The sequence below is a fragment of the Drosophila subpulchrella genome, chromosome 3L (assembly GCF_014743375.2).
Source record: "Drosophila subpulchrella strain 33 F10 #4 breed RU33 chromosome 3L, RU_Dsub_v1.1 Primary Assembly, whole genome shotgun sequence".
NCBI classification, from domain to species: Eukaryota; Metazoa; Arthropoda; class Insecta; order Diptera; family Drosophilidae; genus Drosophila; species Drosophila subpulchrella.
The window spans coordinates 27,811,496-27,838,578 of NC_050612.1; the positions used below are offsets into that span (position 1 = coordinate 27,811,496).

At 39.4% G+C, this 27,083-nt stretch overlaps 1 protein-coding gene across 2 annotated transcripts in view; it reads left to right on the top strand.

Annotated features, from left to right (window-relative positions):
* The window catches only part of LOC119552851, a 123,661-nt gene that overhangs the window by 26,769 nt on the left and 69,809 nt on the right, over positions 1–27,083 (top strand). For both annotated transcript variants that reach the window (XM_037862725.1, XM_037862726.1), the window contains exon 3: positions 19,982–20,033. The gene's annotated coding sequence lies outside the window, so the exon portion shown is untranslated. The remainder of the gene's footprint in view (positions 1–19,981; positions 20,034–27,083) is intronic.

Genomic DNA, 27,083 nt, shown 5'->3' on the forward strand with positions numbered 1-27,083 from the left:
ATAATAAATAGCCTCAGAATGTGAAGAATGGAATATTATTTAAAATTAATGCTCTAAACTATTTGTATCCTCTAAAAAGTAACTAAATCTAAGTAACTATCTAATGCAGTTCTAGAAAGTTTGTATATTTTTTCCTGTGTGAAATCAAGTGCAGCTATGTAGCGCTTTTTCCAATTTTAACGATTCAGTGAAAATGTCACATAGATTACGTGACTTTGATGCGATTGACATAGTGGCGAGATTTATGCGTGTCCCCCTGGCAGGTGGGCGTGGTCAGGTGGGCTTGGTTTTGGCCCTCTCGAACGTGTGTTGCCTGAAATTACAACGGATCCGGCAAAAAAAGAAGAAAACCAGGGGGCAGCGCCCACAACTAATTTGAATGCCTCGGCGTGTGTGTGTTCGCCAGTTAGCCAGTTAGTTTGAAGAGACAGTGGAAAAAGTGAGTGAGTGAAAGATCACGACCAAAAAGTTGGCAGCGAAGGCGGCACATGAAAGTTTACGACGTCGCATCAACAAAATGGGCAAAAATTGTTGCTATCTTTCGCTTTTTTGTTTACTAACGTCGAAACTTAATGGCCAAAGAAAAGCGAAACTGCAGAAAAAAGTGAAAACCTTAACCTTAGGTGGGCGCGGGCCGTCAAGAATTCTTTAATAGTCGGTGAAATGGGGAAAGAGTGGGTTTAAGTGGTAGAACCACTGGATTTAATGGTTGGCCCATGCTTAACTTGAAGCATTAGAAGGTGCTTTAGGTAATAACTAATATCAAAATATTTACTTTCTTAAATTTCTATCTTTAAATTGTTTTGAATCAAGGCCAAATTACATGAATAGGACATTTCTGTAACCAATTTGGATGATCAGACATGGTTTTGATAGTAAGAATATTAAGATAGTTTGTAAACAAAATGTATCTAAGCCTTAAGCCTTAAAACTAAACACAGAAAGGTAATTTCTTACCTTTTAAAGTTGAAGATAAATCCTTAGAGGTGCAAAGTAATATGAACAAATATATATATCTTATTTCCCTTTTGGCAACCGATATACTTTACCATATGCTGCTAATCCCAAGCTTAAGCCACACAATTTTTTAACTTTTTCTTTTCCCTGTCTCTGTGTTTATTATAATATCCCGTAAGTTCTTGTATTTTTTGTGGCCACCGAGCATTTCTAAGTCTTCCATTTCCGCAGTGAACAGGTGCAGAGGTCTTTACCATTTTTATTTTCTTCCTTCCAACTGAGAGGTTCTTCCGCTGACTTTGTAAGAGGTATTTGTATTCCATTACAGCGGGGTTTTTTCCATCACAGCGAGGTTTGTTTTTCCCATTCAATTTGTCGCCGGCATTTGACTAATTTCCTTTCTCGGCAATGCAAGGAATTGCAAATGTTGAGCATACGCAGTGGTGTACGCCCCCACCCTGCCAAATATTTTAATATGCAGCGTTTTGTTGAACCATTTGCAACATTCTTGTAGCTGCCACCCACTCACTCGTCCACTTGCTCACTCACTCATTCATTCATTCATTTATTCGCTGCACTCGTGCAACTTTCATTCATTCAAAATGCTGAGAGAAAAAAATCGTAAATAAAAAGCGCAAAGGCTGAAAAATATAGCGCTCAACATGCACACATAGATATACTCCTTCTGCCGCCCACTCAGCCAGACCCAGAAAAGACCAGACCAGACTCAGATCCAGATTCAGAGATATATATATACAGCTGTAGCTGGAGCCATAGATACAGATACATCTGCAGCTACAGACATTCTTTAGCCGGCATCAGTGGAGGAGCATTTTTCTGCACAATTTATGTCTTTTAATGAAAATGCTAAAAAGAAATAAAAAATGTATATGTATATGGGCAGCGAGGAAATAAAAAATGTTAAATCAAAAAGAAAAGCAAGAAAAATGGCGCTCAACACGCTAATAACTTTTGAAAAGGAAATGTGCAACATACAGACGAAGAGTTACATATATTCAGACCAGAGGGCCATAAGTTACACCAAGTGTTGGCCCTTTTTTGTAGGGCCCCTTACCAAATTAGTCTGTAATTTGTAAAAACATTATTTCGAGGGCAAAGGGGGAGTGGGGATACTGCTTTGCTTTTGGGCATTTGCGGCTTTAAGCCCTGGCCCAGACTTTGGTCAGCCAATTTGCCTTTTTGCCTTGGCTAATTATATATCATTGGCGGCGCACACATGCTGGGCCTGGTCACCATTAGTCAAAAGGGTAGAAAAGATATAAAACCAGCTACGGAAAATATAAAAAAAAACAGGCCACCAATTAGCCCGGTTACTGCAATCACCGAAAGCCTGGTTCACGTCAAATTAATTTGAGCTACCTTAATAACCGATTCCAAGTACCTGCATACATACTATATTGCCATTATTAGTTTAACGACTTTGTCTAAAACATTTCACGGCTTTAACGAAATTGAAAAGAATGGTCTTGGAGCGAAGTAAGTGAACACAAAAGCCGATAATGCCTGGCCAAAACGGTATCTTCACTTGGCCAGCACTTCGGCGTCATTGTCCCAGCATTTTGCTTGATGTCCGCCATTTCCTTTGGAATTAGTTGTTTCTGGCTCAAATTCACATTGAATAAATTCAATTGCGGCAAAGAGCGGAAAGTCGAGCAGTTTGAACGGCCTTTAACTGCAGATGATTAAAAAATTAATTATGGTAAATTGGTAGCAGTCTAATCTACGGTTTCGACTTTCTACTTGTATAAATAATTTTTTTTCGGTGAGAAATGCAAAACTACATTCCATTGTGTTCTTTGGGTAGTTAAGGGAAAGACAGCGAGACACTATTTAAATTTTAGTTGGTTATCTTTAATTTGAAGTTAAGGAAAGTAATCTAATTGTAATTATAACTACTTGTATTTTATTATATAATTCATTTTGTTGGTTAAAAAAAAGTATTTCACTATTTACTTATATAATTTTTCTGTATCCCTATCTTTTATCTTATAAACGAACCAAGTGCTGCGGTAAGTTTTGTTTTTTTCTGTAGCACAATGTCAGCCACTCACTTATTATTTTGCCATTTTTCCAAAACCCCTGTTTTGTCTGTAGTCACTATCTTAGGTTTGATATTTAACTACCACTTACGTAAGCAATCGATACATTTTATTTACCAAACTATAAAAAACACCGCAAAGGTCAGCAAAAAATAGAAAAACAGGCGATACAAAAAGTTTGCCAAAGTAATTGAAAAGCTGAACAAGCGAACTTAAAAAGCGGAAGCCAATTGCAAGCCAAACTGAACAATAGGTGTACAAAAAAAAAACGGAATATAAAAAACGGCTCATTTTTCAAGTATTTCATTATCTTGACAAAAAAGTGCCAGTTCACTGAAAAGAGTTAAAAACTGAGGCGAACCTATCTATATTTGACCACATAGCACCTAATTGCCCGAGGGGTCAGCAGACCAGACCCATAGAGAAGGTAATACCCACGAGTCAACGAGGCGACGCCATCATCTTTTTATAGCCACAAACATCTTGACACAATCGATTGGGTCGAGTTACAATTAACGACTGACATTGATATTTGATGTGATTTTGTATGCATTTCCAGCCTTTTGGCCACGCTCATAATTGTGTGTTTGTTGCGGTCCCCGGACAGTTATTATTTAAGCTTAGTTCACAGTGGTCTCTCTGATAAAGACAAATACCAAACGCAACTCGATTCAAGTTTAGTTCGATTTTAGCCTTGACTCTTGAGCTGCTTGGCCGCTCGAGTTGGCTTTTGTTGTGTTATTGATTTCGAGGCACACACAACGAAAAAATGCGCAACAATGGGAAATAATTGATCACGTTCATGGTCCAATTTGGCAGGAGTTCAGTGGGTTTGGCAGCTGGGGGTTTTTCATCTGCTCAGGGTTGCATTCTGCGGGTAAATAAGTTTTGAGCCTTCCCCCGCTGCCAGATGCCAAGAACTTTGACAGCAGCTTTTCTTTGCTTGGACTGCAGTGGGAGAAATCAATTTTAAATTTATTTAAGAACATTAAAATCGTTAATAAATATATATTGCAAAAAAAAATATCTTCAATTGATTACAAAATTGTGTGTCACATATTCTAAAGAAGGTTTTCAAATATAAGATAAATATTTATTGAGGATATGATATTTATATATACAAATTTTTATAAAAATACTAAGAAAAATAGTTAAGAGTTCTTCAATTATCCAAGTTTAAAATTTAATAATGTCCTTTTTGTAACTTACCGATACATAATTTAATCCATTACTTAGTAAGGTTTCTTTATACTTTAAAGTCTTAAGTTCTAAGTATAAATGATCATTTTAAAATTATAAGTACCTACTTGTATATATTTTCCACACCTATAGTTATTGTTAATAGAACTGCCATAATTGATCATAAATTAACTGCAATTGCGAACAGAACGATTTGATTAAGAAATTGCCAATACCAACTGCAGTTGCACTCGAAATGTATTCAAGAAGTGGGAAGCAATGAATTTAAAACAGATTATGGGTGTTGCTAAAAATATCTTGCGGCTGTGCGATTTCTTTGTTTCCACAACCATTTAAAACGCCTGCCATGACTTGACGGAAGTTTCGTTTGGAACCTGGCTATTGACCAAGTTCTTTTCTCCCGGTGGGTTATTATTTGCTTCGTTTTGTTTCTGTTACCGTGTTTGCCTCGGCAATTAAGAACGCTCAAAAGGAGCAACCCGAGCCGGGCCAGCTGTCTGTCTCCTTTGGTTATTGTGGCAGCTCCGCTCAGGCAGCCTCATCAATGTCGGAAACTTCATCATAACCCCGGGCGATGCGAGATGGTGAGGGGGTGCAACTTTATAAGGCCCCCAAAAACCCCTCCCTACTCAACCTGGCCACCTTCTCGGCGTTCTGCTTCCGCATATGCTTCATAAACTTGCCATCTTGCATTGGCCTATAAACCGAAAGTAACACGCTCACACAGATACACACTCACACACATATGTTTGTGCAGAGGCAGACATTTAAGACGAGTTCCCTGGTACCCTCTTCCATTTTCAGATGCCCCCGTAACGCCCCTATTTCTACCACTTTTTAGCAGGCGTTGACTGGAAGCCACAAGAAAAAAATATTTGACCTACATCAAGTTTTCAAGTTGCTTGTTTGCGTTTCGTCTTCTTCTTGTTTTTCGCCTCGTCTTTCTTTTTTTAGTCAGAGAGGCTTCTTCATCGCTATCATCATCAACATCATCATCATCATCGCCGTCGTCGTCGTTTTAACATCATCTTGTTGCCACGCTTTATTTCTGCCTTTACCGGCTTTTGCCTTGTTGTTGCTCTTTTCAAACCACAATATTTGCGCATATTTGGTCAACTGCATTTTCTTTCTTCCATCTCTTTCTAGTCCCCCTCTACCCGTCTCTTTCACTGCGATGCCAGCCATCTCTCTCTAACCGCCTGGGCCTTGATTGTTTTCAATTTGGTACGGCATTTTCATTAATTTTTCAACATCTTGTGTATGTCAGTGTGTCGACGACGTCTCACCTTCCCCCACTCCGCCCACGCATAAAATATTGAAAGACATTCTGCAGGCTTTGGTGATGACCAAGAAATATCCACAACATCCAAGGCAGAAGCATCATCTATGTGGACCAAGTCACTTGGACGCAAAATTACATTAAATATACGTTTTTATATGGCATTTTAAAATGCAATCAAACGATTCATTTTAAACTGGAAAAGTGCACAAAGAAAAATATAAAATAAGTCTATCACCCAAAATATTATATTGAAAGTAAAGATCTTATATTTAGACAACAATTATAATTTTTGATTTAATTTTTACTGCTTATATCGATTTTTAAGTCTTTTTTGAATGCTTTTATAATTCCTAGATAGACCACAAGTATTATTATTGACATTATATCTTATAAGGGTTCTTCGAGCCACTCTTAACTATTTCTGTATATTTTTTCCGGTGCAGAAAACACTTTGTAGTGGCCTTTTCCTATAGCTCACTCAAACTTTGTCCAAGTCCGCCATTCAGTCACGCACTCCACCGCCCACATGCTTCACATCTTTCCCTGATTCATAAAAAATTTGAATTTATTTCGGGTCTAACAGTTTTGTAGTCTTTGTTTTGGTTTCGCTTTTATAGAAAAATTTACATACTGGGCCGAGGGCTGCAGTGGTTGTAAAATTGCACTGGTCGCCTGGGCAGGCCAACTGTTTTTCCAACGAATTCTGTTACGGGGAAATGCTTACAAATTTAAAGTCAGTTTTGGCCTAATAGAGGATAATTTCAGCGTTTTGTTCACAGTTACTTCGGCGATATGTGGGGTTTCCGCTCTTAAAGTGCCCTGTGGCTTGGTCTTGATGTACAGCAACAGATAAGGAAATGGAAAATTTAAAGAAATTGTAAAGAAATAAATAGCTATTAGTATTTGGCCAAACTCTCTCGGGACACTAAGAAAATTATTAGATATTTAGATATATCTAGATATATCTTTATAATTTAAAATCAGGCTTTAAAATATTTATATATTTTACTTATGAGTATTTGGTACTATCCTAACTTATATTCATTTATAACTTTTTTTTATTGATGGAAATATATAATTTCCTTGTAAACCTTTCTTAAAACATTTGTTTTAAATACTTCTTCATTTAGTATACTGAGTGTTTCCTAATATAACCGACCTATCAGCCTGTCCATGGCTGTTCCCCTGTTTTATAACCGCCGGATTAAACGTGCAACACTGCCAAATTTAAACGAGGCCTGCCGGGGGCACCTATGGCTTGAGGTCCAGTTTCAGTTTCGGCGTCCACCGCAGCCTCAGTTTCCATTTCCACTTGGCTTGGCACTGGTCATAGATCGCCGTTGGGCGTGGGTGTTTCGGGGGATTGGGATTGCGAATGGGAATGCGCTTCGCTGCACGGATCCAAACACAAGCCGTCTCGGATGCAAATCACTTGCGAAAGGCGGGGCGACTGGGTGCTTGCCTCATGCAAATGAGCGCAAAATTAAATAATTAAACCAACGCCGGTCCAGTCGAGACGGGACGGACACACGGACGGATAGACAATCATGACTCGACTCTCGGGCGAACTCGAAGTCGAAGTCGCAGCCTGCGAGCTGCAACTGTTGCACAAAGCCCGAAACTGGCACAGCAACTTTTTCTTTGAGCCAGAGTCCGAGACGGACTTGCAGCGTTTCTTTCGCATGTGGAGCGTTAATGAATTGCCATAGCGGAGAGGTGCACTGGAGAAAATAGGGGGTTCTTTAAGAGATTGTATACAAAAATATTGAAAACCATTCTGAAATGTTATATGTTACTTACAAAATTTTTAAGAAGCCTTTACTATTTAAAAAGCTTAGAAGTTTGTAGAAAAACCGAATTCCTTCTCTTGTTCAAGGTATTTTCTTATAAATATCATATGAATACCCCAATTTTAATAGTTCTGCTGATTTTTTATATCAACAACCAATAGATGTAATTTGATTCATAGTGTTTAGGTACCGAAAAAGACAATAAACAAAATATGTATACAAAAAGGAATCATAAAATCCACATATTACTTGTATTATTAGATCAGAAAGTCGGTTTTCAATATCAAACATTTTAGACTAAGCATTTTTTTTTCCGTGTACAACACAGAGCCTGAATGCGAGATCTGCCGCCGCATTAGGGTGCTGTGAACCGGATGGGAATGGTTTGGAATCGCGGCAGCTCGACTTGGCAATTAAAAGCGGCCAATTGTCGCCTAAGTTGGCCAATGTCCACAATGCGGCCCGAGAAAAGTCTGGCCGCTGTGGCGATTGCAAATCATTAATATATTAACATTTAGTGCTGACTGCACTCTGAGTTGGCCCACTTGTGTGTCATTCAACCGGATTGCTTCGAAATCGCTCATACGCCCAGTGAGTCACACTCTGATTTTACCACCCCGAAACGAAACTCTTGCTGATTTTTCGCATATCAGTGCTAAACAGTTTACTTTACCCAAACAATTTCTCTCTTTTTCGTTTCAGGTTAGTAGGACAGAACGAGAAAAACCAAAAAAAAAGTACTGTGACTCGGGGCGTCTTAGGTTCACTCCAGGTAATTGTTTATAATTGGAATTATACAGCGATTTGCTGTGAAATTCGAGTTCAGTTTCAGTTCGTTCGAGTTCAGTTGAAGCGACAGGCGAATTGCCAGAACAGGAATACGGCAAACAGCACAACAATTCTGTGCCAGTTCTTATGGCAAAGCTAAAGAAAAAGTGCCGGAAATAATTGTCTTAAGTAGTTTGAACTTTGCGCATAAAAAAAGAGCGGGGAAAAAGAAGACTGACTTAGCCTGGCCAACAACTAAATGAATCGCTTTCAATGTTCTACAAGTCGAGCAGCTCGTTTCCATGTCAGCGACATCAGTTAGCGGATTTCGAGGTCATCCCAGTTATTTACAGCAAATTAAATATTTTTCTAATCCTAATAATTTCCCTAAGTACCTGTACTTTCTCTTGAAAATATCCAACAATATTTTTAGAGTGATCGAGATCACTTGCGAAACATTATCATAATTAGAAATGAAAGTAAAACTGTGGCAACTGTGCGTGGGGCCATGACCGGGCATAAAATTAAAAATTATTCACTCCACATCTTGGATTGGCCATGATGAGGCAAAAAAGTCAAGCAAACAAAAATGTTTAAAATATAAATAAACAAATCAAATCACAGTGGGGGGAAAAACTGTAAGAGCTTTTTTTGTCTGGCATTTTGAGAGCGTTCTTGAAATTTCAATTCGGTGAATAGTCAATTTTGCACAGTAGCCGGTATACACATATATTTACATATGAGCGGGTATATGTAAATATACTCGGACGTACGTTCAAAGTCATAATCGATGACTCCGACTCCCCAAAGTGCGGACCAACTTCGACTCAAACTCACTTTCTAAAAGTGAGTTCAGTTCAATAATAATTTTTGCGCTTGACAGATGAAAATATTTGGTTTGATAAATGATGCCAAGGCGCGGCAAATGAAAAATCATATTTATATGAACGTTTGTGTATGTTGAAATAACTATTTTTTGATATATTTTACACCAAGGCCCGAGACTGGGCTCTTTTAAAATTGATTGCCCACAATTAAAAGTTAAATATTGAAAATTAAAAAGCGAATGCCAAGCGCTATAAAAGAAAAACACTCGTAAAATTTATGATATGCATATACATCATATTTTTAATATTTCTTTATTTTATTTGTAGCAATTATTAATGCAAGCACTACACAAAAAATGGGAATATTTACACACATATCATATAGAAAGCGACAATTTCGCTTGTTGCCCCCCAGAATCTTTGGGGCTTTACGTTCCATGCATAAATCATTTCCTGCGTTTTTTTATCATACTATTATAATTACATTTTAATTTATGCAAATATGTGTGTATGAAAAATTAGCAGTAGCCGCTTGTTTATGTTTGTTTTTTACGTGTGCATATTTGCTTTAACTAATGACAGTGTTTCAATATGCACAGCAAAAACGAATCCTAAAAAGCTGCCTCGTTTAGTTTGTTAAACGGAGGGTTAAGAGAGCTTAAAAAATTACAGGCCAAACAAAGGAAAATGAATTTTAAAATGAATGGCAAATATGGGCAATGTGAGTTCAAGAGCATATATTAATAAGTTTTTTATAATAAGAAGAATTAGGTGTGGGAATTCAGTACTAAATGTTGTGAAAATATAAGCTCAATGTAAATGCAAGATAATAAGAGTTTTTTTGATGCTGTATTTTTGCATAACTTAAAATAAGCTTGACAAACATGTTTTTTCTTAATAAAAAATGGTTTTTGTTTGCTAAAGCCTTGTGCCAAGTTCGTTTTCCCCCATTTGTCCGCTAAAGACCATAAATAAAAGCCCTGTCTCTTACCGCATTGCACGTGGAAATGAAAATGAAATCGTAAGCGGCTTCTGGTTCGCTTTTCGCACAGGCGAATATCTGTGAAGGGCCTTCAGCCACTCGAGCCGAGAATTATTCCACTCAAGAGGCTGTCAGATTGTCGGCAGCCAAGAAACACACCGAAAACCACACACGGCCAATTGTTAAATTTCAATTTGAGGCTTCTTCCTGTTACATGTCAAATTGCGAAAAGGAAAACTTTTGGCCAACATTTGACTGCCAAGCTGCCGCCGAACGACCTTGTGTTCTCTGCGAATCAGATACAGATACAGATGCGAAACTGAAAACGAAAATCCCCAGAAACACAGTCGTTTGTCTTGTGTTTATCGAGTGGGAGCATCGGTGCTTTAAATGTTTTTCGTTTTCACTTCCGTTTGAGATCGACATCAAAGCCAAAGTTCAATATCTTAAATGACACACAACAAAGACACCTGCAGGATGGCTTGAATTACAAATTCAGTCTCATATTTCATAATCGTACAACGGTTATGTTGCCGTATCCGTTGGCCTGTCTCAACCTATAAACATATCTGTTATTTTTTGCGCACAATTAACGACCATTTTCAATAGCAACCACAGGAATATTGGAGCGGAGTTGATGGAAAGATATATAAGTGGTAGAGGTGCCCGCGTGAAATAGACTCAGTCACGAATCACGAGCTCTATTTTTCGGGTTACTTGGGGAACCACTTAAAACCTTCTGTATTAAAATTAATTATTAAAATATTACAATGATATAAAAATATTCTGTATGATAATAAACATAAGGATATTTTGTTAATATTGTATTCTAGCAAATTTAAAGACCTCCACAGGCAAATTCGATAATCCCCCATCTCCAACATTCTCTGTGGTGACCTGTCATTATGGATTTGTGTCTGAGCTCCGTCTTTCTGCCCCCACTAATTGCCGTTAATGATGCAATTATGGCCAGCCAGATAGCAACAATGAGATCAATGAAATGCCAAACGAATTTGCTTAATAGAGCACAAGCAAGATATATGGCCCAAAAATAGAGCAAGACAGCCCAGCCACTCGACTTGTCAATCAAAATTTGATCAATGGGTTCAGCGGAGCGGGTTTTTCGATTTGCATCTGTATCTGTATCTATGCATTGTGGGCGGATGTGAGTCTATGGGACAAGGCTATTTGACGCCTCTAATTGAGTTTTGTAATGCAAATCACTTTCGGTTTTTTCCGTTTCTCCGATGAAATGGATAGTCGAGACCTCGGTGGTGTGCGTATGCGTCAGCATGACAGGGGAAACTCAATCAATCTGAGTTGTAAAAGGCGGGAAATAGGGTTAAAATAATTATACATCTTTATGATTACTCATAATGGAGCGGGAGATAAAACGGATATTAAGTTGTAAATGTGCAGCTGGAGGTCGATTGTAAATTATGTAGATTACATATTTTTGAGGGTCTTAGATAGTTCAGTAGTGTTTATAAAGGTAAAAAGAAACTGTTTTCTCATGAGTCAATTCAGTTGATCGAATTTGTTTAATAACGTTAGCCTGTTAAAAAGGTTTTCCTATGCTAAACCGGCATATCAACTATAGATGGAAATATTTTTGCTCCCTTTATAAAAAAAGTCCTATATGTGCACCACGTAAGCTGAGTTTCAGACTGGATTCCAAAAAATCGGCTCGAACCAGTTCTGAGTCATCGAAGTAACCGGCTTTTGGCAAATATTTTTATGGCTAGGCTGCACGCGTCGCTCGGTTTAATTGCCGCCGACTAAAAATGCAAAAATTTAAATTATTTTAATTTACATTACTCCCTTCCAGCTTCAGCGCAAATTCCCCTCCACATTTTTCTGCCTGATTTTGTTGTTTTCGCTTTCAGCTTTGTCTCGCTTAATGTGCTGTTTTTTAAGATTTATTTAAATGCATTAAACTTTAGAGGTCAACTTCCTTTCACCGGCGTCGCTGACGACGACGTGTTGGCGGATCGAACACGAGACGAGATAACGGCCTCAGATTCGGTTTCAGTTTCAGTTTCAGACTCGACTCGACTCCCTTTTCAGGTCTGTGGAAACAAAAAAAACACAAAAATTCCGCAAATAAACAACGTAAATATTCGCAAAATCAGCCGCAAAATGTGACATATGACAAGTGGTTGGCTGTATTTCAATGCCATTTTGTCCGTTGAGCCTTTTTTACATATATGTAATTTTCCATATGACCTGAAAGCAAAATTATTGAATGTGCAAGAAAACAAAATGCTCATCTGCAAGTTCATTTAAACTGGAATCCTTTGCACCCGCATAAGGTCACGCACATATGCATATATATTTACATTGTCGTTGTGAGTTTTATGAAAGGAAAGTGAACAAGGAAGCATGTCAAAAAGTAACTGCATGAAAGTTCCTTGTAAATTTAATAAACTTTTATAGATGTGTGTGTGTAGGGAGCAGCTGCCGTTAATGCGTGTGAGGAGTCCTTGTTGCCTAACCAATACTGTTGCTTTGGCTGCCGGTAAGGACACCATGCCATACCATGGCATCGAGTGATTGCTCCATGGGGTGCACTTTGGCTGCTCCTCGCGTCTTGTCAACCATGAAAAAAGGACCAAAAAAAGGAGCCAAGCAGAAAAAAAATATAAAAAAAAGGAAAGGAGGGTGAAAAAACCTACACACACACAAAATAAACTTTTATTGTATCCGCATTTCAGTGTCACACGACAACGGCGACGACATTTTGCCTTTCCTTTCTTTCTGCCATTGTGCGAAAGTCTTTCTCTTTTGCTCTCGAGCATTCAGAGGGTTCAGTTTCAGTTCAACTTTTGCCACATGTCAGAGATTGATACTTGCGGCGAAAGTGATTTATATACTGGCCTGCACCCACTTCCCCATCGAATTCCCTAACCCCGACTGCAACTCCAAATACTCGACACCACTGATATGCAGCAGAAGATCCATGACGTAAATTGAGCCAAATGGCTGGCTCATGGCAATTTGATAATAAAGCTGTCAGCTGCTTCTGCTGCAAATGCCAAGGAATGCAGTCGAACAGTTCAAAGTGCATTCACAATTTCCCATTCGATGGCTGCCAAACGAAATGAACATTGTTATTATTGTTTGGGTCCAAGACACTGCAAGTAAGGAGTACCTAAAAAATATAAAAAATATATAAGTAAGGATACTTAAATTTCAAATACAAAACGATAATCTCGAAAATAAAATATTTAGGTTTCAACATTTTAGACAAAGTTTAATAATAATACTCGGATATTTGTATAACTATTAGCTTCAATAAATCATATATATTTCCTAGGTATACTTTTTAGTACATTAGAAACATATCAAAAATGTATTCAAATATTTTCGACTGCCTGTTTTTTCCTGACTGTCCCGTATGTGACCGAAAAACACTCCCACACTCAATACGAAAAAATCAATGTATTGATATTGTCTTCTGGCCATAAAAACAATAAATAAAACAAGGAAGAACGCTATAGTCGAGTACCTCGACTATCAGATACCCGTTACTCAGCTAAAGGGACCAAAGGAAAATGGAGATATGCAAGCAGCAAATGCGCCACCTACCGGCGGTAGACAGATTTAAGCGATGTGGGCATTAGAGTGGGCGTGGCAAAGTTTTTTTTTAAATCAATCGATAGGTATTGACGAGACCAATACATTTCAGTTTAAATTTTTTATCTACCATGAAAATTGTGGGCGCCACAGACTTGGGCGGTTTGTGGGCGTTGGAGTGGGCGTGGCATATTCGCGTAATAAACTTGCGCTGCGCTCAAGCCTACGGAATCTAAATCTTAAAACTCGTTTCTCTATCTTTGATATTTTCCGAGATATCCGCGTTCATATTTACGATTTTTTGCAGTTTGTGGGCGGTTTGTGGGCGTTAAAGTGGGCGTGGCAAACTTTTTTTTAGGTCAGTCGGTAGGTATTGACGAGAACAATACATTTCAGTTAAAATTTTTGTTCTAGGATCAAAACTGTAGGAGCCACAGTTTTGGGCGGTTTGTGGGCGTTAGAGTGGGCGTGGCACTCTTTTGAAACAAACTTGCGCTGCGCAGGAATCTCAGCAATCTGCATGCCTAATCCCAGTATTGTAGCTCTTATAGTTTCCAAGATCTCAGCGTTCACACGGACAGACGGACAGACGGACAGACGGACAGACGGACATGGCTAGATCGACTCGGCTAGTGATCCTGATCAAGAATATATATACTTTATGGGGTCGGAAACGCTTCCTTCTGCCTGTTACATACTTTCCGACGAATCTAGTATACCCTTTTACTCTACGAGTAACGGGTATAAATAGCAAAAGCAAGAGCAACACAGCAGCAGCAGCAACATCCATTGATGCAATTGTTGCAAATGCCACAGCTAAAAGGAGCGAAACCGAAACCAGTTTTCCTTTGTCCGCTGATCGGCGAGGAAAGCGGAGCTCTGAGGGGTCTTTCCCACACCGACTTGCACTAATGTAATGCAAAGTTATCGTGGCAAAGGCAAAACGAATGCAGTGCAACAAACGAAAATGACCCAAACCAAACCGACAAAAAATGGTAAAAAAAAATGGCAAAAATAGTGCAGCAGCAACACAAACAACGAGAAATGGTGGTTCCACTCCGTTTCCACGGGCAATTGAAAGCTAAAATTGCATTTTGCGACTGAACTTACAGGCGAGATGGGAGGTGGGGAGACCGAAGGAAGCTCTAAGATGCCAACAGTGAAACCTCCCGCAGGCGGACGACCCAAAGGGGACCAGAGTTCCAACAAAACCGCGGGTACTTAACAGGTTCTGGGTGTCTTAGAAGGAAAATAGAATGGCTAGAAAGGAAAATGCAGGGAAATTAAGGCAAACTACGATCTGAGAGGCAGGTACGGAAGCTGTTTGTTAATTACACTTAGAGAATACACTTGGAAAATAATACATACACTAGGATCACTTTACTTAAATATAATTGGTCCATAAAATTTTTTTTGAATTTTTTATATTTGGTCAATTATGTTTCATTCAGATGGATATGGAAAGTATTTAGTACTCTAAAGCTTAAAGAGCAGAAATTATCTCTTGGCTCGTTTTTACAAAAGCCCTTATTTTTCCCCATCATTTTTAAAGATCAAAATTACTTGTCCGTCCAAGAGAACACGCTGTCCGTATAAGAAAAAGTTCTTTAAGAACTGTGAACATTTCTGGTCTCCAAGCACTTTAAAATAAGATATATGCTTTTGACTAAACTTTTATTGAATAGAACTCTTCTCATGCTCAAACTTTTTGATTAATGTGAGATAGCTCCGTTGAAGGTTGTCCGTTCACCGGAGAACCCACGTTACCGTGTCTTACGAGCCATCTGCCCGGTTCTCCAGCCTTGGATCAGCTCCTCCAGTGGCTGGCTATTGGATTACCCTGGATGCTGGCCTTGTCCGGGGGAATGGCATTATAACTGAGCCATGCAATTTGCATAGCTGCAATGGAACCACTCTGCCTTTAAAATTGGGGTGGGATGATGATGGGCGGGGGGCATGGGTCACGGGCATATAAATCAATCGAAATGCGGAGCTGTATTCTATATTTCATTTCATTCCATCAACATGTCGGCAGGGCTCTGGCTCCTGCTCCTGTTGGTTTTTCCGGGATGTTGAGTCACACAATCCGCGAAAGTCCTGCAGCAGGAGCTTACAACAACATTCGGCGGGGCTTTTGTCGCCTTTTGTTGGGTCCTCAAATTGCTGCCAATTTGTTTGTGGCTAGCTACCATTTTGGTCGTTTCTTTCCTTCGCTGCCTCGTTTTTATTTCCCAGCCCAGTCCAGACCAGCCCAGCGCATTGTCCATCTATGGGTGACCATGGTTTTGGGTTGAGTTGGCCCGCGTTGGGTTGGGTTTATTTTTTGTGGCCCCCCCTGGCATGGCATTGCATTTTGTATTTCGCATGTATTTTCCGGGAAAGGGAATGGGTCGCAGTCTGGAACTGTGAGTCTGGGTCCCGGCTGTCGCTGCCGTTGTCATTTGAGGTCAGTTTAAATGGTTTCCTGTCAGTTGCGGTCTTCGGTTTACCAGAAACGGGCAACAGCAGCAATGCCGGCCATCATTTTGCATACGTCGCACAATATTCAATAAAGTATTCATTCATATTTCTGCAGGGATTCGTTTTGTGTTTTTTTTTTCTGTTGACTGCTTACTGCTGTCTCTGGCAATAACTCTTCAAGTTATCGCTCTCTCTTTATATTTTGTTTATCTTTTTTATTTTGGCCGTTAAACTTTTCCAAACCATTGCTATTCTGTTGCAATTGCTAAAATTTAGCCTTGCTGCGCGCTCCAGTTGCAAGTTATGGCCTCCAAAAAATGTGCAAATAAAAGAATCGCTTTGCTATGCTGCATAATTAAGCGCATTTTCTTCAGGCATGAAAATGAACACCTCAAGGTGTCGTACGGAAAATGCATTGAATTCAATATGACAGCTACGAAATGAGATTGTGGCATCGTGGCGTTGCAGTTGCAGTTGCTGCTGCTGTTGCTGTTGCAGTTGCCTTAGCTCATTTACGTTTTATTTTATGCCACAAATACCACAAGAATTGCAACACACAGCCAGTCGGTCGGTGACTATGACTGACTGGCTGACTGACTGGCGTCGACGAATGTGACACCATGGGTTAGCTCGAGTGGAAATGCAGCAGCAACATCAACAGCAGCAACATCAGAAGCCCTATACATTTGCCACGCTGTTTCTTTCTTGGTTAGTCTCTTATTTTTCTTGTGTTTTTGGGGCCAAGCACTTGAACATGATAGGAGCTTAGCCGAGTCAGCCAAGCCAAGCGGAGTTTTGTGGCAGCCAAACACGTAAGTGGCACATGCGCGGCGTAAAATTGCAAATGCCACAAGCAGCAGCAAATGCAACTGCGTTAATAATACGACTGTCTGGCTGGAGAACCAAAACCAGAGTCAGAGTCACAGTCTCTACCTGGCACACACACCTCGTCCTTTGCCATCCCTTTTCGGCCGTCCCATGCGGCGTATGCGTAATGTTGCCTGGACAGCTGACATGACCACCTCCTTTCCGCTTGTTACTGCATCCGAATCGGCTTTTTTGGGGTCATGGGACCTCAATTCGGTTGTGGAAGAGAGGACAGGCGGTCAGTTTTGATTGATGGCCAAACAATTAGGCAATTGATGGTTTTACTTTTCATTGATTTCAAAAGTGGGTCATTAAAGGGAAAAGGATTGTAGGTAATGCATTACAATAAGAGGGATTTTAAAATATTTAACCTGATTTTATGGAAATGATTTCCTCCTGTTTTTATGCATTTTAAAAATGTTCTTATACACATAATTACCAACTTGTCTAAAAAAACTATATTGCCTCTCTTGAGGCTTGAGGCTACGTAAATGTTAAAATACGTAATAAAAATAGCCATTAGACATAGTTCTTTCATTATATAGAATGATAATTTCCCATAATGTCATCTTATAAAGCTTCTGTTCTGAATAATCTTAACAAACAATGTTATTCACTGAAGGTTTGAGCAACTATGCCCTCCAAATTACCATTCATCACGGCACTCTTATTAATCAATATGGCCTTCCTGGTCGCGCTCAACGCTAATGTACCAATTCGCAATGCCTGGCGTTGACAGTCGGGAAGCGAGTAGAATAGAATGGGGCCGGGCCAAGTCCTGTCCATAAACAGAATGACATGGCAGCCAATTAATGTCTACCATGTCACGGGTTTGCCGGGCTGCCGTCTTTGCCATATTCCATATTCCCTAACTTGGCTGCTAACGAACCTTGGACCGTCGTCATCATCGTCTTCTGTGCCAAATGGGCAATTTGTTGTCGTTTATATAAGGCGCATTCTGTGCATTTTCATTGTTATTATTGCGCCATCTCTTCTGCTCCCTTAGCCCTGTCTCTTTCTCCGACCAGCTAGCTGTCTCTTTCTGTGGTGGCTGCTATCTTCTGTGCACTTCCTGGCCACACTGGTATATATTAATTTTGATGCTGGGCCAGGGAAAAGTGCACATTTACATGCAGAGCGGCATTTGTAATTTGTGGACTCTTAGCCAAGTACCTCAGACCGGCACGCCCCTTTTTTTTCTGGGTGGGAGTAGGGGCCATGGTAGTACTTAATTGAGTTCATGTCATGTGCTGTCGAAGTCTGTCTCGCTTTGGCCTCCCCCTCTTTTAATATTCTTTAGCCAACCTCGCCAAAACTGCTGAGAATTGCACTTAAAAATATTGTAGCATATTATTTTTGTTGTTGTTTTGCTTTCTTTTTTAGGCGAAAAACAAGAGCAATCCAAAAATCTCTCGCGGGGCCAGCTTAGCCCTCGGCAGTCCGGGGGAAACTGGAAATTTCTATAAATCCGCACTTATTCCCCAAAACAATAAAACGCGCAACAATTGCGCCCATTCGCTCTTAAATATGCAACAACAACAGCCCAGAGGTGGCGGGTTCAGAGGGGGCGGTTCAAAGGGGGCCTTAAGCGGGGCAGCAACAACTGTAGCCCATATTAGGAATGCCATAATTCAGCGGCAAAGGCTGGGACGGCAGTCCTCGACTCGAGTCCCTGCTAAGCCCACTCTTGTAGTCATTTGCCTGGGACCTAGACAAAAGCAACAGCAGCAGCAGCGGCAACAGCAACACCAGAAACAGCAGCAACATCAGCGGTGGCAACTGCAACACAGTGGGCAGCAGCAACATACTGAGAAAAATCAACGAAGTTGGCCATTATTGTATCCTTTGAAAATAGATCGTAAATGTGTCAAATTAAGAGTGCTTGAGAAACTAATAATGTTGCTTAAGTTATATTGGAATTATCAATTAGGGATTAACATTTTCTCATAACATTACAATAATTAAATAAAAAATTTAAAGTTTAGCGCACTACTTGAGATGCTTGGTCCTTGTTTAGGCTATGATTCTTACTTTAATGAAGAGAAATTATTTCTTAAGTGGATCGTGTGAAGTATTTTAATTCGTTAAGGTTACAATTCAAACAGAAATAAATAACATATTCAAAAATAAAATATTATAAGGTAACCCAAGTATATTAAACTATAAAATACTCTTTTAAAATGGGACTTACTTATTTTTTATGCTAGTTTACCAGATATCATGGATTTTAATAGTTTAATAATAATATTATTAAAAATAGAAAAATATTTGTACTTAAAATGTCGAAAGCAGTGAGTTCGCTAGTTACCAACCTTTTTGGCCATGTGTATTAGCTGCAGAATGTATGCCAGCAATTTAGACAACTTCGTTGGGGAGCGCAAGCTGGCTAAATTATCAAAAAATGGAAAAGCAAGAAACAAAAACAAAAGGAAGCGATAACTTGCATCGTTGTTGGACCCGCAGGGGCGGCGGCGAAGGGGGATCGAAAGGTGTAGGGGGTGGGGGAGCCATTTTCGGGGGCGTGGGCACACAAACACAATAAAACTTATTTACGAGTCACGACGGGGTGGATGCAGTGGCTCTGTAGCGTAGTTCATTGTAATGCACTTTAGGGGAGGTCACAGGGGCGTCGGGCGGCCAGGGGTGAACAAGATGCGCGCAAATGATATGCAAAAAAGGGGGCGAACATTTCGGTTAAAGGGTAAATGAGTGAGCAGCGTGAGGCGCATGAATGAAGGCGCCCCAGCCAGAGGAAAATGCGCTGGGGTTGGGAAAACCGGGGGAAAACGGCGGAAAATGAAGGCAGAGTGGCGACAGAGAGGCCAGGGTAATATAAATGAAGGCAACAAGGGGCAAGCCGGAGCACAAGCAATAATATAATAACAACAGACACGAGCAAGTGCAAAATCAGCACTGTGGAAAAATTTAACCAAGGGTTAAAGGTCTAAATATATTTATTTTAAGGGAGATATATCTTAAAGGGTAGAGTATCTTAAAGGGAGTTATTAATGCTTTGAACTAAGTCTTACTGAAAACATTTGAATACATAAAAAGAATACCCATTTAACTAAGTGTAGTTATCATAGGCTATATCTTCAATAAATAACTTATTAATATTTAGAAAATATTATATCTTTACCCAATATATATGGACTACCTTCCTTCTAACAATCCCAACTCATGACAAATTCTCTTTTCCTTTTCCCTTTCAGTTGCCCAGCGAAGAGAATCGGAACTCACTCAGCGGCAATTTCCATCTGCAAGGTAAGCCTGGTCCCTTGAATCCGCTGGTAATGAGTCCGGCCACGCCTCCTTAAGTTTTAATAAGCGCGCCCATTACGCATACGCCCCATTAGCGTGGGCAACATGCGTTCAGCGGCTCAATTTTCGTTCAGTGCACACGGTGCAAGGAGGTCCAAAGGGATTGCCATAAGATGGAGGGGAGTACTGGGACTTCAAGAGTGGGAGTTGTGTCCTCGTCACAGTACCTAAAGTTCTCAGTAGTCAGTGAAATTGCTGCGCGCCTTGTTTATTGTTGTTGCTACTCGGCTGCTTCATGTGGCCAAAAGTGTTGGCCACTTGGCTATTTTCTTTGGAAATGTGGCTAATTTCGAAAGGGAAACTCTAACCAACTTTTCAGTTTTATGCAGTTTTCGAAAAACATTAAGTATATGGCAAATCTTAAAGATATATCTTTAAATCATATCAGATAAAATATTCGACTAATATACTAGGTTTACAAAATATTAAATCAGATACTATTTGCGAAGATATATCTTGATAGTAGTAGATAAACTAACAAAATATATTTTAATCATAAGCTTACGAGAAATTTTTTGCATATCTCTTTCTTTTATGTAGCTGCAAAAATATGAGTAGCTATTTTTATCAATGTATGATGATTGATTTGGCAACTCTGGCTGCCAGTGTTGCTGCTCCTGTATGTGATGCTCCTGTATTTGCTGCTCCTGCAGTCTGGAGAAGGCTGCCTTTATTACGGTGCTGCTTTGTCGACTCATGCTGCATGGAAATTGCAGCACCACCGTTCCATCCTTGCCACTGCTGCAGCATCTTCTGCCGTGTTTCAGCCCCCTGGGCTTCCCATATTTATGGCCGGCAATACTTTGTGCGATTATTTATTCGTTTCTTTGTTTGCTGGCTCGGTGGGTCGAGAAACCATATGAGCGGCCGGTCGCGACTGCACATGCAAATTGGCAGCGGGCGGGTGCCAAGGCTCATTAAAATGTAAGGCGCACCAAAAAAAAGAGAAGAAAAGTAGCTGAAGCTGTGGAAAGTGGCAAGAATGGAAAAGAAAAGCAAACAATATGCATACACAGCGAAGGACGCCGGCAAGGACATCGTCATCGTGTGCGAACGGGGGGTAATCGTGCGTGTAATAAACGATAATCCATTATATATCAATTTTTATCGCACCCAAAGTCGGGCTAAGAGCATTGACGCCATACTTTACGGCTCCGACTTGGGGGCGAAAGTTGAGTGGCCAGCTTAAAGAGGGCATGGTCCTTAAATTAAGTGCCTTCCTGCTGACATCTTTATATGGTCTTCTTAGTGGCCACGGACGATTGATTCTGACTTGATCTTAATGCCACCAAATAAGCTTAGCCAGCTTAGTCATTAGGTTTTCCTCTTTAATACTCAGGTTGGTTAGCTAATAAGTGAAATGATAGGAAAAAAATACACAAGATGATTAATGTCTTGGGACAAAAGTTATGTCTAAAATAAAATATTACGGAATTTGTTAAGGTCATCAAGCTATTTATTTTAATAGTCTTAAAAGGTGTTATTGAAATAAAACAAAAAGTATTTTTTTTTTGTTGATAGATATTAAAATATTTGTGACTAGACTTATTTAGCATTATAACAAATCCTAAAACAAATCTTTGAACTCTTTATTTTTCCACATTTTCCAACACAAATCATTTTCTTTTTTTAAACAACCCAGGTGATGATTATAAATTAACCTCCTTTTCGAATCATGACTTCCTTCCTAGTTTCTTCAGTAAATTACCAGTAATCCCTCTAGTACTCGTTAGCCTCCAATCAGAGATATAGTACTATAAAAACATGAATCGGAGTCCACATGAACCTGCTGATGACCGCAGAACGAAAAACTGTAACAAACGGAAATCAGTTTAACTGTAATGCGTCACGCCAAATCGTAGTTAGACTTTTGGGTTCGAGTTTGGGCCAAAACTTTTGACACTAACTGTAAACGCTAAGCATGTTTTTTTTGTTTCCTATTTCGCCGGCTACTAATTAGCTGCCGCAAAATTGACGCATCATCATCCCGCTCATCATTGAGGGCAAAACTCGATACCTACAAGGGAACCCAAATATATATATATACCTAGTATGTATCGGTCGTCATTGTAGCGCCTAGCTGTGGATCCCCCGCAATTCCCCCATTTCGCCCACTCATGGTTTTTGGCTGTGGCTAGCGGGCCGTGGTTAATTAGGAAGCAATATTTAACGTTAATGCGAAATAAATCGCAGCCGAGTAGAAAAAGTCGATGGCGATGCCCGAGAAGAAGTCGCTCACTTAATTATGTTGACGTTTATGCCGGCATCTGCCATCAGACACCCACACAATATGAACCGAGGGGATGGAGCGCCGGGGGTTCCCCGGTGGCGATTGTATTGGTGGCAAGAACCCAGCAGATCCCCAGCGGTAATCATTATTAATGATGACTTTTAGTTTACAAGCTAATTATTTGTTACTGTTACTTCCACGGCCACTGGAAAAGAAGCGCGGGGGCGGAAATGTTCTGAGCATTCGCGGGTTCTACACTCACAACTAAAAAATGTCAGTACTCCCAGTAATCTTATTAACTGAAAAATAATTTCGTAAAAATAGTAATGGTTTAATAGGGATATTTTGCAAAGTTCAATACCCCAATTTTTAATAAAAGTAAGATACATCAAAAAACATTGCATCCATATGAAGAAGGATATTTAAAATCTTAAAAATATTTTTAAGCTTTAGTGTTTATAATACAGATAAATATACATATATATAATTTATAATCTGTCATTTAATTTTGTTAAAAACTTGATGATTTATTTTTATTCCAAATCTGATTTTATTCCAATTTTAAGATTATAAAAGCATACCAGCCTTTTTAAAATTACCTCTTGGATTTTTTCAAGTGCCAACTTGGCTGATTCTCAAATTTTCAGCTTTCGGCGCCATTCCCTTTGATATCGTGGTCGTAATTAATTTATTATATAGCCTGGCAGCGCTCCGGTTTTTGTTGGGGCTCTTATTAATTACCATTTGGTGTGTGAAATTTTCGCATATTATGTTCGTCAGCACAGAGGCCAGTAGATTGTGTAAGTCGACAGTATTGAAATTGTTGGCCCCAACGATCTTTGATCTGAAATGGTAATCTAAACGGTTTCAAAATGCAAATTTAAGCTGCTTAAAGAAATATGACCGGTGTTATTCGCCGGCAACAAAGAAGTCAGAAGTCGAGCGAACTGTATGTGTTTGTATGTAAATCAATCGCAACGCCCACAGTACAAAATAAATTAGCAGACATCAGCGAATCGGGCTAACAATGAATGGATTTGGAAATCAATTCGAAAATTGGGTCACTAGAATTGCGCAGACGCGGCGGAAGTTGAGTTTGGCCGAGATTGGTGGATTTAGGAGAGCGATGGGCTTAGTGGAACGAATGGGAGATATAAATTTAGCTAATGTTTCCTTTATTCAATGATCTAGTTGGATTCGGAATCGTTGAGCGGAAAGATAAAATCAGATAAGCAGCGACCTGGTTTTTATCGAATCTTTGCGAAATGTCGGCATTAAGCTTAGAATAAAGATAACTCCTAAGCCAAAACGAGGTTTTAAGTATAGAAAGACGTATATTTTGACTTTCTCAATTATAAAATTTGATCAAATAGTTCATACAAAGCTCTGTCAATATTATTTGATCCCCAAAACAAAGAATTTAATACCTACAGTATACATTGAATTAAATACAAATCCGAGCACTCACCGTTATGAATAAATCAACGTGCAATGAACTAAAGCGAATGAGTTGACGTGTTATGTGCACAGCAGTAATTATGAAAATTTGCATTAATTCTCTGGCTGGCAAAAAGCCAACTTTGATGACGTTCGTTGGCAGACAATGGTGTCAACTGTGACGAAATTGTTTTCATGATTTGTTTTGGTCTTGCGTTTCAAAATTACGCAAACGATCGCACGACGACAGCCAAATAAAGAAAAAATCAACAGAAATGTCTGCAAAGTGCGTGGGAAGCGGTTAACACGACATCGAGAAGGCGAAACAATGGCTCGAAGCCCAAACAGTAGCACCAAAAAAAATATAAACAATGATTACCAAATAACAACAATAGGGGAAACAATGCAAGATGACGACAAATTAGATGCAGCAAAGGTAAAATTAAATAAAAATGCAATTAAAATGCACAGCATTTTCTGCAGCGAAAAAGGGGGAGGTGGCTCACGTTGGGAATAATTAAAACAATTTTCCCGCTCTCCGTGTGTGTGTGGCATAAAACAAAAGCGAAAGTGTTGAAATATTTATGCACAAAATGAACAGAAAAAGTGGGCAGTGCAAAAGGTAGCGGCGACAAGTGTCTCCAGCAATATATAGTGCGATATAGTGATAGCCGACCAACAACAAGTCGAATTTTAATTCGCATTTTTAATGGCAACACCAGGGAATACGAGTTGTAGAGGAGTGGATTGAACAGTTCGGCCAACTTGTTTGGCTAAACGAATCTAATGAATATTTTCTAGTTACGACTTTTCGCGTTGGACATTAAATACAAGTTGCACTCAAGAGTTTATGGTAATGGATTGAATGGAGTTTTAATTTTATGGTTCTTGAATTTTATGAATTTCTCATTTTTGCTTCAGTGTGTTATAATTGAAGAATACCTATATATTTGGGTACAAAGAACATGATAACATGGTACTCTTAATTTTTATTTTCTAATCAACTGACCAGTTTATTTAATCAATTTTTTATTTCACTTAAAAAAATAAGAAGCACAGATAATAACAAAATATTTGTTATTAATTTAGCATCAACCAATGTTGTTACCAATTAGTTTATGTAAATTATTTTAAAACATTTTTATTGATTTTATCCTTATTTAATATTATTAAGATCTTTTGCTGAGATATAGATACTTTTCTAAAATTAGGAATGCGTATGGTTCATTAAAATGAAAGACAAATAGTTGCTAAATTGGGGCAACGTAATTCAACAAATTAAAAATTTAAAAAAGAATCTAAAATTGTTAAAATAATCCCTGCTGACTTGAACAAAGGTAATGCAAAACTTTACAACTTTAGAAGTAACCCTCGTCTCGTGCATTTGTATTTTAAACGATGCACGAAATGTGTGACTAATTCCTGCCGTTGTGCCCCCGTGTTTTGTTTTTGCCCATTGTTGGACGATGTTGCTGGTGTGACGCTGGTGTTGCTGCTGTGTCGTTGGTGTTGCCGGCGTGCTGTGGTTGCTGCTGCCACTGTGCTGTTACTATGCATCACGACGCATGCGCCACTGGCGGCGTTGTTTTGCTTTTGCCTGTCTGCCGAGCGTCTGCCTCTCCGGTTGTTGTTTTGCCTGTGCCGTTTCAGCTGCCTTTTCGAGGTAATTAAAATGGAAATTGCATTCGCACTCGCAGTTGTTGGCCAGACGAGGGGCGAGTGAACAATGCCCGAGTGCTGCACGTCCGCTGCCACAGTTAAATGCGCTAATAACTTTATTCAGTCGTTGTCGTTCGGTGTGCGTTGTTTGCATAGTTGCTCTTGCCTTTGCTGTTGCTGCTGTAACTGAATGGCATTGCAACATTTTGGCTCAGATTGCTATCGGGCAGAAGCGACTGCAAGACAATCGCACGGAAATGGCAAATGATGTTGTTACCAATTCCATTTGTTGTTACTTCAATGCTCCCGATTGTCTGCCGTCTGTTGGCAACTGATTTTTTATGTCCCAGCAGCTCGCATTCAAAGTTCAAGCGTGTGAAGGGCAAACAATAAAATCCAAAAAACAACCCAACCAAATAGCCAAAATCCAAACAGCCAAGTAACCGTATTTTCACGCAGACTTAATTTAATTTTCATGTGACCATAAAAAGAGTGAGACGATGTGGCCAAGGCATTGGATTTGCCCGCCATTTGTTTTCGAATCCCGGACTCAAAGTTTTTTATGGGCAAATCGAAATGTCAATTAGCGTTAACCTTAATTTACATGTCCGTCTTTATGCAACCCAATCGATTCGGGTCACGGGTAAGATGGGAAATTTTTAAATTAAGTATCTCAGATTTAAATGAAAAGAAAGACTTTATACAAACATATATTTTAAAAAAGGCTCCGTGTTTGAGAATTTTTTAATCTTTCTTAGGGTATTTTTTTTAGCTTAAAGTAGGATATAGACTATATACAGTCTAGAAAAAAGGGTATAAAAATAAGTAAAAAAAAAGATATTTCAAGTATGTGCTTTTTTCTGTAAAACCCATCTATCCCTTCTTTGGTCTTCAACAATATTCCCTTCAATCCGCTGGTGACAGGCCACAATTGTTAACGGTTATGGGCAAAAACACATGTCGAACTGTGGCCATAAAAGCGAATCCCGCTGAACGGCCACAAATTGGCAATAGCCCCGCCGACAAGCTGGAAATTATTTATTAATAAACACAATAACAAGCGGAGAAGATACGGCAGAGCCATAATAAATAGAAAACGCACGGAATGCCAATTAAAATTCAAGCCGCATCGCCGCTTAATGTCATAATTATGAGCCAACTAAAGAGATTTACGTATATTTTGTTTCACAAAACTTTTTTGGCCCGGTGCTGCCGTCTGCTCTTGGTTAAATTTGTTATTAATATTGTTTATGTTGCTGCTGGGCTGCTGCTGCTTCTGGTTTTTGGTCCCTGTGCGTGTGAGATTGTTTGGCCAACGGAAAAGTTGCCGACTGGCATCGATTATGCAGGAACAGGAAGTGGCACGCTCGGCTCCTGAATATATAGTGTGTTTAATATATATATTTAGCAGACAGTTGACACGTCAACTTCTCGGCGTGTTAGCGAACAAATCCATCTTGGCGGGGAACAAAAAAAATGGTCATAATTAAAGCATCATGCCACCAGTCAGCCGTCACCGTTCACCAGTCACGAGTCACGTAACAGAAATAGCAAATTTAATTTGCGATTTAGCTCTGCCATAAAGTTCCACACAGCAAATTAATAATATTCAAAAGGTCGCAAAAAAGATGAAAGAAATATATTGGCGAGTGGGGGAAAAAGTTTTA